The sequence below is a fragment of the Mustela putorius genome, unplaced genomic scaffold, assembly GCF_011764305.1.
Source record: "Mustela putorius furo isolate JIRA1106 unplaced genomic scaffold, ASM1176430v1.1 tig00003845_pilon_pilon_pilon, whole genome shotgun sequence".
Taxonomy (NCBI): domain Eukaryota; kingdom Metazoa; phylum Chordata; class Mammalia; order Carnivora; family Mustelidae; genus Mustela; species Mustela putorius.
In genome coordinates this window covers 87,121,760-87,134,612 of record NW_025421998.1, presented here as the reverse complement: position 1 = coordinate 87,134,612, position 12,853 = coordinate 87,121,760, and the positions used below count along the sequence as shown (strand labels likewise).

The window sequence follows — 12,853 nt, the reverse complement described above, 5'->3', positions numbered from 1 at the left end:
ATTAGGTGGAGTGACCTAACAGGACACTCACGACCATGAGTGACGCTCTTGGGTGCGTTCATCTAAGAGGCCATAGGAAACTAGCTACAGGTGAGAGGGGACACCACCCGTAAGGCTAGTAGGTGACAGGACCCTGTTCCTTCATGCTGTGATTGGTATCTTTGGGGTCTTCATTAGACCTGAACACCCCCGGTGCTGTTTTAAACTGAGAACACTTGAGAAGGTTATAATCACTTCATTAAGGTTGCTAAAAGTTATGTAGGACAGAAGATTCTGTAAGGTTCTTTTATAGACTAGGTGTCACTGATAGATTTCCTTGATGAAGAGTCCAGATGACATTAATTCATGGGCTTTTTCATAGAAATGAAGCACTTGCCGTTTAAACAGTCCTTTTTACTGGCCAGAGTAGGCAGCTATTGGTATAATGAACTCAGGTATTGAATATAATACTGAATTCATTACCACACCATTCTAGAATAAGTAAATAATGGACACATTGACTTATGCTTTATAGACGGCTATAAGACAAGCCCTCTTGAGAACACTTCAAAGGTCTCTAAAGGTGCAGTGTTTTATTGCCATGTCCCTTGTTATCACGTTCTTGAGTGCCTGGGGGCCGACTCCCATGAAAAGGTGCACACTTAGGATCTTTTTGTGGATAATGAGCATTTGGTTTTACTACAGTGTGTAGTTTGGACTTCAGTGGCAAATTGTTAATACAAACTTTAGAGCTTAGGGTATCATAACACCTTTTGTCAAATACGTGTGCTCAGCAAACACTATATGGCATGGGCTTATTGTATTTTCTCTGAAAGTGAGCTTCTTATCCGTCCTTTTAAGGCTATCCTGAGTGCTTTCCTTTATGTAGTTAAAAATCCCTTAGGCCTGATACTACCTTCCTGGACAGGATTGTTTATCGTTTAATTCTTTGCTACACTCCCTGTCCTTTACTCACTCTTGTAAAATCTGTAGCTGGCTTCCAGAGCTGAGAATTTTGCGCTGGCCTCTCTGTCCTCTGCCAGGTGTGTGTGGGGTGCAGAAGAAGTGCTGTGATTCTAGGGTGAAGTTTTCCAAGCCTGGGTGGTCACCAGGGTCCCCTGTCAAGCTGGTAAAAAATATAAATGCCCCAGCGGACTGGGATTTAGAGAGTGGGACATGGGCAAGTGCATTTTTAACACAGGATTTTAAATGTCCAGCTCTCATAGTGAGCAACTATTGGAAGAGAGAGAGAACCAAGGCATCCTCCCCGTCTTGTTGGTGCCTGGTGGCCCCGCGGTCAAGAATGGCTTTTGTGTAAGCCTAGCAAGGCCATGCATTGGTGTGCCAAGGCCTGCACGCCCATATATATTTTTAGGTGTCTTCCATGTAATGTGCCTGTAACATCTCTATTATAAACAGGTTAGGCAGCAGTCATATTCTTCCTGTTTTTGTAGAGATTTAAAGAAACTATCCCCACCCTTCCTACCACTTGTCCCTCCCTCAGTTCTTTCTCCCTTGGTCTTTAAGAAGAGAGCCTTGGCCTTGCAGAGAGAAGACCTGCCTTCTGGGCCCTTCAGCCAATGATCTTGAGGTCTTGAGTCCATCCCCTCCCTCCTTCTAGATCGATATTTTCTTTTTTTTTTTTTTTTTTTTTTTTTTTTTAAGATTTTATTTATTAATTTGACAGAGAGAAATCACAAGTAGACAGAGAGGCAGCCAGAGAGAGAGAAAGAGGGAAGCAGGCTCCCTGCTGAGCAGAGAGCCCGATGCGGGACTCGATCCCAGGACCCTGAGATCATGACCTGAGCCGAAGGCAGCGGCTTAACCCACTGAGCCACCCAGGCGCCCTAGATCGATATTTTCTTTAGAGCTTCCGTGGTAGGCTCCAGTGAGCTAGCATGCCTGCAGTCACTTTGTAAAAAACCCAGTGGTCTGCTTCTGAATTCCCGCTGTGGCTGGATCGGTGTGTCTCCTCGAAATGGGTGATCAACAAATACTCTTCACGGGTTGTAGGCAGAAGGTTCTCAGGGTTCTGATGTGTCCCCATTCTCTTTATAATTCTTCCCTTCTTTCCCTCATGCCTCCGTGCGAGGCTTGGAATTCCAGTCCTTGATTCATTCCCAGGAAATAGGACACGCTTTGCCTGCAGTGGATGTCTCATGTCGGAGACTCACCAGTCAGTAAGCACACGGAACTTTCCCCTTGGCCTTTTTAATAGTTTAATTCCAATCACGTTGTTAAAGCAATATTTCACTACTTCTGATTTTCCTAATTATCATGCAGACAAACAGTGGGGATCATGACATTAGAATAAGTGAGTGGCTTATGATTTTTGCCTCAGAAAGAGAAACTCTTGCTGTTTTTCTCCGCCCTTGAGCAACGCAGCAGTAATAAATGAGCAAGTCCAGAGTACTTTATGATAGATAGTTAATGGTACTGTGCCTCAGCCAACAGGCCTGTTTCCACAGCATCTGTCACAATTCAGAGTCATTAGCATACCTTTAATGGTTTCTTTTCAAAATAATTTCTACTAGGGCATTTAGAATGCATCAAGGAAAAATATTGAGTTGTAGAGATGAGGAATTTTAAATGTAGACAAATGGTTTTCATTCTCTCAGATGTAATTTTGATAAAATCGAGAAACCACATAGCAACATATTATACAGTGTAACACAATTGACAGCATTTAACAGACTTATCTGGGAATTATTTTTTTTAGGCATTCTGAAATAGTTAATTAAGAAAACAAAATTTTAAATAAAAAATCTTAATTTAGACAATTGTAGGGTTTCTTAGCTCTCTGAATCCCACCATAGGCCTTCTCTGATCTGTGTTTGGACTGTCCCTTGGTTGTTTTTCACATTCCCTTTTATGATCAATCATGGAATCAGTGTTTTTCTCATCATACAAGATGAGACCCGTTTTGTTGGTTGTGTGTCATTTTTACATAATACTGGTAAATATTAGCCTTGTTATTTATTTAGTTGTGGGGGGTGGGGGGAATCTTCAGAGAAGCAAATTAAGCCATCTTTTCCTGAAATGTCAAGTGCAGGTGAGAGGAGCTCTTTATTAGATTTTTAAATATGAATGCATTTACAATGACTTATTTAAAAAAAAAAAACAAATGCTTTTTATAAATGAAAATGACGGTGTACTTTAGCATGTATATATACCTATTTGAATAATAGTTCTTTATGTTTGCAAAGGATCTTCTTTTTGGGGGGATATATTTATATGTATTTTTTCATAGTTAATTTCTACAACAACGCTGTGAAATAGACTGGGCACATATTACACCATTTCTCAAGGCAAAATTGAGATTCTCCAGGAAGAATGCATATATTGCCAAGTATATAGAGCTGACAGTTGGGAGGCTCAGGATTTCTAACTTGTCTCTGTCTTTTTTTAATTTTTCCTTAAAGATTTTATTTATTTATTTGACAGAGAGATCACAAGTAGGCAGAGAGGCAGGCAGGGGTGGGGGGGAAGCAGGCTCCCTGCTGAGCAGAGAGCCAGGCTCAATCCCAGGTCCCCAAGATTATCTCTGGCTTTTAACTCCTTTTATTGAATGTTATTGTGAGGATTCTCTGCTTCTCTGGGGTGATTTTTGTAGTCTCACCATATTAAAATTTTACTTCTTTAGAGAGATTGTATTGTTTCAGTATCATTTTTTGGTGCTTTGGAATCAAGTAATTTAATTTTCAAATGTCTTAAAACTAATTTTTAAAAATTTCCTTGAAATAGCGATACTCTTTAGGTCATTTATTCATTGTTCTAGGCCTTTTTTTTTTTTTTTTTGAGACTACTTTCGATTTAACATCATTTGACTGCACTGGAATAGGTATTATCCATTTCTGGAGGTTATTGCATGTATTTTTGCATTCTGTAACACTTACTGTTATATTACTTAGGCAAATAAATACAGGCTTGTTAAAAGATGGAACTTGCAACTTTAAACTTTAAAGTAGTAGTAGTAGTATATGTTTATGGTTAGTCTTCATCCATACTGTCTAAGAAAGCTTATTTTCATGTTTTTGATCTGTACAACAGGAGAGTATCAGGGGAAAAGGGCAAGTAGGGATATACTGGGGTGAGTCCTAAAAGATACACATACTACTTTCCTTCATATTCTTCTGGTCAGAACTTACTTACTCTGGTTCCCACCCAACATCAGAGGAAGTTGGGAAATGTGCCTGTCCCTACCCCCATGCCCATTGATCAGGAGCCCTGCTAAACATCAGAGGCCTTATCATGGGTAAAGGTGAGATGGATATAAGAGGAGTTATCAATCTACCAAAATCATATGGTCTTCAAAACTAATATTTGAGCTTTCTGATGTGAAGCCAATTTTAAAAAGTATTTAGGTATTTAACATTTTTTGACAGCTCCTTTGCGATTATAAATCATATTGACTTTTTGATTACATATATTCATTTGAAAACACCAAATACTATTATTTTCCTAGATATTATGGTGATAAAAAGGTGTCAGTAAAATCTAGACATTTGAAAAGGGGTGATGGACCAAATGGAATTCTAATTACTTGACTTCAATACATTTCTCTCACATTTGAATCTTTGAACAGAAAAGCAAAAAGCAAGATTATTCTTGAAAAATTCTCTCTCAGCATCTAAGCAGCCGTTTTTAATTACAGAGAATGTCTTCAAAATTTGTTTTGTCATTTTAAAGTTTTAGCTGTGAGAAAGTCAATTGTCAGTTGTGCAGCGGAGGAAGGAAATCTTAAACTAAAAACGCCATTTATATATTATGTTGAGTAGACATGTGTTATTTGAACATTAGTGGCTGATTTCCCACAGAACATTTTTCTTCTTGAATGAGGTATCATTGTTGGTCATGTGAGCACAGAAGAGTCTCCACCATCATCAGTTCATGGCTGCAGAAGTAGGACTGGTATGAATCGTTTAAACTAAAATCACACAGTAAGTGTTCTTCCTTCTATAGGAGCCTCCCTGAAGCTGTCTTACTAATTCTGTTGGAACTGTCCTGGTTCGCTCTCCTCCCCTTCTGTCCTCTCCCCCTTTCTCCCTCTCTCCTCCTTTTTCTTCTTTTCTTTTTCTTCTCTTTCTGCGGGAATTGCCTTTAAAAGCACATCCCTTTTGCCTGTCCTCCAAGGTGATAAATCTTCATCAGCTGAGAATAGATTTAATATTTGGGGAGCAAGCTGAAGTCATTTAGAGTTAAGGCTCTTGGGTGATGGAACTGTAACAATATTTTCAATTAGAGACAGAGAGTGACTATAAGGTAATGAGACCAGTTTTTTTGAGTTTTTGGATGGCTGACTAAAAAAGGAAGTTCCAAAATAGAAACTCTCAGTATGATGTTTATGTTTGTTAAAAAAAAAAAAAAAAACTAGGTTCATTATTTGATAATGATATCACGGAATTCATGTATTTATTTATTCACTTATTTTTGTATTTGCCCCTACATTTTTCTCCTAATGGCTGTATTTTGTGGCTGCCTGTGGTACCATTGTCATATTTTTATTTTACAATAATAGTCCTTTTGGAGATTTACTGATAATTTAAGTATCATATTTGAAATATGGTAATTAAACTGACATACACAGGAGGGCATCAAACTTTACTCAATGTTTAATTATATAAATTGGGTACCTGATAGATTTTTTTCTTCTAGAGTTTAGTACTTGAAAATTGCAGCCAGGTTTTTGTGCTTATCTTTTTTTTTTTTTTAAAGATTTTATTGATTTATTTGACAGACAGAGATCACAAGCAGGCAGAGAGGCAGGCAGAGAAAAAGGAGGAAGCAGGCTCCCCACTGAGCAGAGAGCCTGTTGCGGGCCTCGATCCCAGGACCCTGAGATCACGACCTGAGCCGAAGGCAGCAGCTTAACCTACTGAGCCATCCAGGCGCCCTTTTTGTGCTTATCTTAAACATAATCATCATGTATCATATTATCAAATGCAGTGCTACTAATATAACACCATCAGATAAATGATGCACTTAGTGCACTGTCAATTTACTTTGCTTAGAAAGTATAACTTTCAGAAATAAATTGAGATAGGGACACTTGGGTGGCTAATCATTTACATGTCCAGTTCTTGATTTTGTCTCAGGTCATGAGCTCAGGGTTGTGAGATTAAGCCCCGCATCAGGCTCCACCTTGAGTGTCCCCCTCTCACTCTGTGCCCCTACCCCTCACATGTGTGGCTGCAAGCACACGCGCTCTCTCACTAGCTCTTTCTAAAAAAAAGAACAATAATAAATAAATAAAGGTATTCAGCAATTACACTAAGCATTTGAATCTTTCTATTATCTTATTAAACATAAAACTTAACGGTCTTGGGGCGCCGGGGTTAAAGCCTCTGCCTTCGGCTCAGGTCACGATCTCAGGGTCCTGGGATCCAGAGATCCAGAGGCACTGGGCTCTCTGCTCAGCAGGGAACCTGCTTCCTTCTCTCTCTGCCTGCCTCTCTGCCTACGTGTGATCTCTGTCTGTCAAATAAATAAAATCTTAAAAAAAAAAAAAGATTTAACGGTCTTTATTTAAACTTAAAAATCTGTGGTTCTCATTTTCATATTTCTTTGAATTTAAATGGTACCTCAATTTTTTAAGGTTGTGGTTTTAGAAACTCTTCATTTTGCGTTCTTAATGCCATCAGAGGTTTTTAAAATTTGTTCATTTTTCTTTTCTCTCCCTCAACTTCTAGGGTAAAGGTTTTTTTTTTTTTTTTAAAGATTTTATTTATTTATTTGACAGAGAGAAATCACAAGTAGGCAGGCAGAGAGAGAGGAAGGGAAGCAGGCCCCCTGCTGAGCAGAGAGCCCGATGTGGGACTCGATCCCAGGACCCTGAGATCATGACCTGAGCCGAAGGCAGCGGCTTAACCCACTGAGCCACCCAGGCGTCCCTAGGGTAAAGGTTTAAAATAAAGTGAAGATGTTATTGAATTTGCCTTGGAAAGCAGTCAAGAAGGGAAATAAATTAGTACAAAAGCCAAATAGTCGTGCTTAGATAGTGAGATAAAATGCCTTTTGTTTCTGGTTATTTGTACTACATTGTTTGTTCCATTTAATTTTTGATTATTAAAATTATGCCTTCAACTATGATGCTACATAATAAATTTAGGCACTAATTGTAGTGATTAGATATACTTAGAAGCATGTCAGCATGCCTTTAAACATTAAGTTTACCTAAAAAGCAACAATCTTCATTAGATTTTCTAGTATTTTGACAGAGTGGTCTGTCTTGTAAATAAATACTCATTAGCTCATGTCTTGAGAATGAGCAAAAGTTTATGCTTGTTTAGCAAAAAGAATGTTGATTCATGTACATTTTTTTGTAGAAGAGAAACCTGATAAAACTTAGGAGGGCATGTATTGCATGGAGCACTGGGTGTGATATATAAACAATGAATTTTGGAATACTGAAAAAAAAATAAAATAAAATGAAAAAAAAAAAACCACCCCAAAAAACAGTGGCTTGGCAAATGTTTTAAGACGGTGTAAAGGTTATTGTGGATTTGAACATTAAAAAAACAAAAACTATACAACTTAGACATTTCTTCTCATTAAAGACATTATCTGAACAGATTATAATATTAATTTGCTCATTAATTCTTTTTAAAATATCATATGTATTAGGCTATAAGCTTGGTAATAATGACACAAGTTTGCACTAACATAGAGTCCTATCACTTTAGACCTTAGTTTTATATATACAAGTGTTTACTCTGCCTGAATATTTCTAAAATTGGAATATGGGACCAGTCCTTTTTGGATAGAAATTCTTGGAGTTAACGTTCAGTGACCTCTAACAAGAAATTTAGCATTTGCCATTTCCAGTTGAGTGATGCCTCCAATAACATGGGGGTCCAATTTAGCTCATCTTAGCCTCTCAGCCAAACTGAGCAAGAACACAAGAAGAATTCTAAGTAATGTCCCAATCATAAGAGTCTAAATGGACTGATTTTTATTAAAAAAATACTTACTGAGTGCCTACGCTGTTCCGGGCCCTGTTTGGTACTTTTTTTTTTTTTTTAAAAAACACCAAATTGGGTACATTCCAAAGGTATTGAGGTACTCTTGAATTTCTCATTGTTTTCTTTCCCCAAAAAGGCCAACGAAAGTTTTTAGTTAAATTTTTCTTCTGTGGTTAACTGAACATATCTTTATTAAGACCAAATGTTTCAGCATAACTTTTTAATGTTGGATATAATATCTACTTTTATCCATTTTATAACTCCTAATGGCTCTTTAGACACGGGGTGCATATAGATGGTTCTGTTTATCATTTTCCATTAAAATGTGTATGTGACTTTTTAAAGTCTTCTCTCTGAAGGTTATGCATCATAGAATCTGCAGTGTTTATTAGTACAGTTGCTAACTAGTGTTTCTTTTTCTTTTCTTTTCCTTTTTTTTTAAAAAAAGATTTATTTATTTGACAGGGAAAGAGAGAGAGAGAAACAGCGAGAGAGGGAACACAAGCAAGGGGAGTGGGAGAGAGAGAAGCAGGCTTCCCGCTGAACAGGGACCCCCCCCGCCCCCCACCATGCAGGGCTCAATCCTAGGACCCTGGGATCATGACCTGAGCCAAAGGCAGACGCTTACCTACAGAGCTACCCAGGTGCCCCATAACTTCTTGATGTAGATTGTGGTTTTCATCAATTTAATTCAGAAAATCTTATGAGCACTTTTTGTAAGCTACTGTCAGTGTTGTGCATTTTATTGGATCTTAAGTATTTATCTAACTAGCTTAATTATTCTTTTTAGAAGTTCTTTTAAAACAAATTTTATTTTGGCAAGTTGAATTTGCTTCCTTGAGTATTACACAAACGATTGCTTACTCTTCTTGTCAACATCTTTGCAGCTTGCTCTTGCGTGTTTTCTTTTGGTTCCCCCCTTCTTTTGTTTCATTGACATCACTCTCATTCAATCACATGTACTATTTTAACTTACAGTGAAATACAGGAATTCATTTTGATGCTTGACAGCCCCATTGGGTTGTGTGTGTGTGTGTGTGTGTGTGTGTAAATATACACACTATACTTTTTTAAGGATTTATTTACAAGAGCGCTTGTGCATGCATTACCATGCAAGCGGGGGGGTGGGCGGAAACGGGTAGGGGGGAAGAGAGAAAATGAGTCTTCAAGCAGACTCTCCCCTGAGTGTGGAGCCCGATGGGTTTGAGGGTTCAGTCCCAGGACCCTGAGATCACAATCTGAGGCAAAACCAAGAGTCAGATGCTCAACTTACTGAGCCACCATGAGGCACCCAAGATACCCTCATTACTAAAGAAATTTAATCTATTGTGTTATATTCCTTTGCCACAAAAAATAGGCTGGACTACTAGATCTTATTTGAGAAGTATTATTTAAGGTTATTTTTACATTTGTATGCATATTTAATTAATTCTTTTAGTTTTAGGCAACACCATCTTAAGAAGAACCTTTTTAAAAGTTGATTTAAAAAAAGAAACAACAAAAATCAAGAAGACTTCATGGTTCTAAATGGTGATTTAAAAGAATCATTCCCATTGATGTCAGGAGCAGCATAGGGTGTCTTGGAGGGACCGACCAGTACTGTTAGAGAAGAGAAAAAAATAGAAGGGAAATCACTGAAAGGAGAAAGTAAATTTGCAGCATATATATGTGTGTGTGTATATATATACACACACACAGACATAAACATATACGTATACATATATATATAGGCTTTATATACAGTTTATATACATATACAGTTTATATATATATATAAACTGACAAATTTTTATAAGCTAAGAGAATTTTATAAGCTAAGAGAATTAATTCAGTTATAGTAACTGCCTATAAAGCCAGTGAAGAAGTTCTTTGAGTACTGATAAGAAGTGAGAACAACAGAATGAGTTTAGGGTAAGGTTCCATTTTGGAAGACAATTATGTAACATATAGATGATTATATTAAAATAAAACTAAAACCAAATGTTTATTGTAGAAAAATTTGTACTGGTAATATTAAAAACAACAACAACAACAACAACAACAACAAAACATCCCTAATCCCACCGCTCGTGATGACTACTGTTAATATTTTATGATTCCTGTTTTTTACTGTTGTATATACAGACATCCATATACACACGTACAGATTAGGGCTGATACTGTATTACTGTTTTAAAATCTTAGGGCACCTGGGTGGCTCAGTCAGTTAAGTGTCTGCCTTTGGCTCAGGTCGTGATCTCAGGGCCCTAGGATTGAGCCTTGTGTTGGGCTCCCTGCTCTGCAGAGAATCTGCTTCTCCTTCTCCCTCTGCCCTTCCCCACTCTTGTGCTCTCTCTGTCTCAAATAAATCAATAAAATCTTAAAGAGAAAGGAAAAGCTTTTAAAAAATAGAATAAAATATTCTGTAATACAGAAATACATTACATACTTTTTTTTTTTTTTGCATTATTACTTTTTTGTGGTTATCTTTTCATGGATGTACAATTGGATATTTGACCAGTTCCGTATTTTTGGATGCCTGTATTGTTTGCATTTTTAAAAATTTTACCAACAAAGCTAGGGAGAATATACCCTTGAGCTAAATCTTTGCAGACATCCATGATTTGTTTTCTGTTTTTTGATAAATGTCTGAGGTAAATTTGTTGGGTGAAAGGGTATATTGAATGTTCTCTTTCTCTCTCTCTCTCTCTCTCTCACACACACACACACACACACACACACACACACTGCTAATTTGAATTGCCCATTTATAACCTTTTTTCATTTTCCAGTATTTTTTTGAAATATTTTTTTCAATTTTTAGATTGCCTAATCTGTCCGTCTTCTCTCTCTTTTTTAAATTTATTTTTTATTTATTTTCAGCATAACAGTATTTATTATTTTTGCACCACACCCAGTGCTCCATGCAATCCGTGCCCTCTATAATACCCACCACCTGGTACCCCGTCTTCTCTTTTTATAGTAAGTATATGATTAGAACGATGTGTCCATCTGCAAGATTTAGTTTTATTTCTACTTTCATGCTTTCAATTTTTTACAATGAAATTTTAATTTACTCTTGTATTCATTTTGGAATATGGTATCACATGAAGTTTTTCTAGACAGTTTTGCTAGAATCAAGTTTTTAAATAAGTAATGTGTCCATTCTCCTTAGAAATATCTTGGTTATTTTATACCAATTTCTAAGGTAGAATTTTATTTTTATTTCTCTTTATTTATTTGAAAGAGAGAGAGAGAGCACAAACAGGGAGGAGAGGGAGAAGCAGGCCCCCGCTGAGCAGGGAGCCCAACGCAGGCTCAATCTAGGACCCCAGGATCATGACCCTAGCCGAAGGCAGATGCCCAATTAAGGCCCTTTCTTTCTTTCTTTAAAGATTTTATTTATTCATTTGACACACACACACATACACACAAAGCACAAGCAGGGGGCGCAGCAGGCAAAGGGAGAGGGAGAAGTAGGCTCCCCTCCAAGGAGGGAGCCTGATGTGGGGCTCGAGCCCTGGACCCCGGGATCATGACCTGAGCTAAAGGCAGAGGCTTAACTGAGTGAGCCACCCAGGCGCCCCGCAGTTAAGGCTATTTCTGGTCTTAAATTCTGCTCAGTTGCTGTCTTTGCCAATTCTTGAACCAATACCACATTATTTATATTACTGTAGATTTACACCTTAAAAAAAATTTATCAAGGCAGTTCCCTGGTCATGATCATTAATTTTTAAAATTTCTTTACTGATTCGATTCATCTGTTCGGTGAACATTAGTCTGTTTTCATTAAATATTTTCATAATAATCAAGACCCTTGGTTATTCTTTGTGCAGTGAAATACCTTGATGCAGTATTTGGGACGTATACGTAAACAAATTGTTGTGCTCTTGATGTAACTTGAAATACCTGGCAGTTTGTCCTTTAAAGGATCTATTCACTCTTATTCCTTATCCTTTCTCTTTTCTTCTCTCATTGTTTGCCGGAGTCTCTTCTCTCTATTTGCCATGAAACCATTTATTACTCTTGCATGGCTGGGTGTTTTGTGACCCTGAACAGCCAATCAGATGCCTGGTGGTGGACAGCACGTGTAATGTGGATTTTGCTATTAATAAATCACATCAGTTTGTTATTTATGGAGGTTCACCTGTGAACTTCATTTAGCTCCCTCTTCCTTTTCTCATTATGGACAAAGAGAAGTACTTGTTTGCTTTTTCAGAGGACGGTTGTGTGATATATTTTCTTTCTTCATGTTTTATGGATGCTGTCCTACAGCATACCAGTCTAGATCGCATCATATCATTTTCAGCTCTTCCGTGTACTTCATATAGATGTCTTCTTTTAATATTAAAAACACACAGGAGAAACTGTCTGAAAATTCTTCTGATGTATAAAGCCACAGGATTCAATGATGTGAAATTACAGTGGGTTCTTTAGTATCTTCAGAGAATTGCAATTATTAGCACCGAGAGTGATTTTCTTTCTTGTAGTTGTTAGAGAACAATTTAGAAAATTGATGCTTCTGTCAAAAGTCTGGATGAGTAGGATACAGGCTCAGTCTGGATGTGGCAACATTAAGAACCCCAGAACTTTTACTAACTGTGAAAAAGTGAGTCTATTTTATACTCCATTAAACTGTTATACATCATAAATAATTTATTTCAATCCATGTTCTCATCTATATCACGGATGAGAAACTAGTCACTGTAAAGTTTTGTTTTTTTTTTTTTTAAATAAATGGAGTAACGTTCTCCTCTTGTCCTGCCTTGTGGGACTTCCTGCGTTCCCCACCCCACGTGTCTCTTGACATCCTTAGAAAGAAGTTTGTACCTCCTGGATGGTCCCTGTCAACAAATACAGGCCTAGAATTGTTATGGGGATCCTCAGAGGACACTTATGGAAGTCGTAGCTCAGGGTGATTTACTCCCTAGCTC

The 12,853-nt window shown here is 37.5% G+C and overlaps 1 protein-coding gene across 3 annotated transcripts in view; it reads left to right on the top strand.

Annotated features, from left to right (window-relative positions):
- CHCHD3 (coiled-coil-helix-coiled-coil-helix domain containing 3) overlaps positions 1 to 12,853 on the top strand; it is a 277,804-nt gene that overhangs the window by 121,170 nt on the left and 143,781 nt on the right. The window lies entirely within an intron of this gene.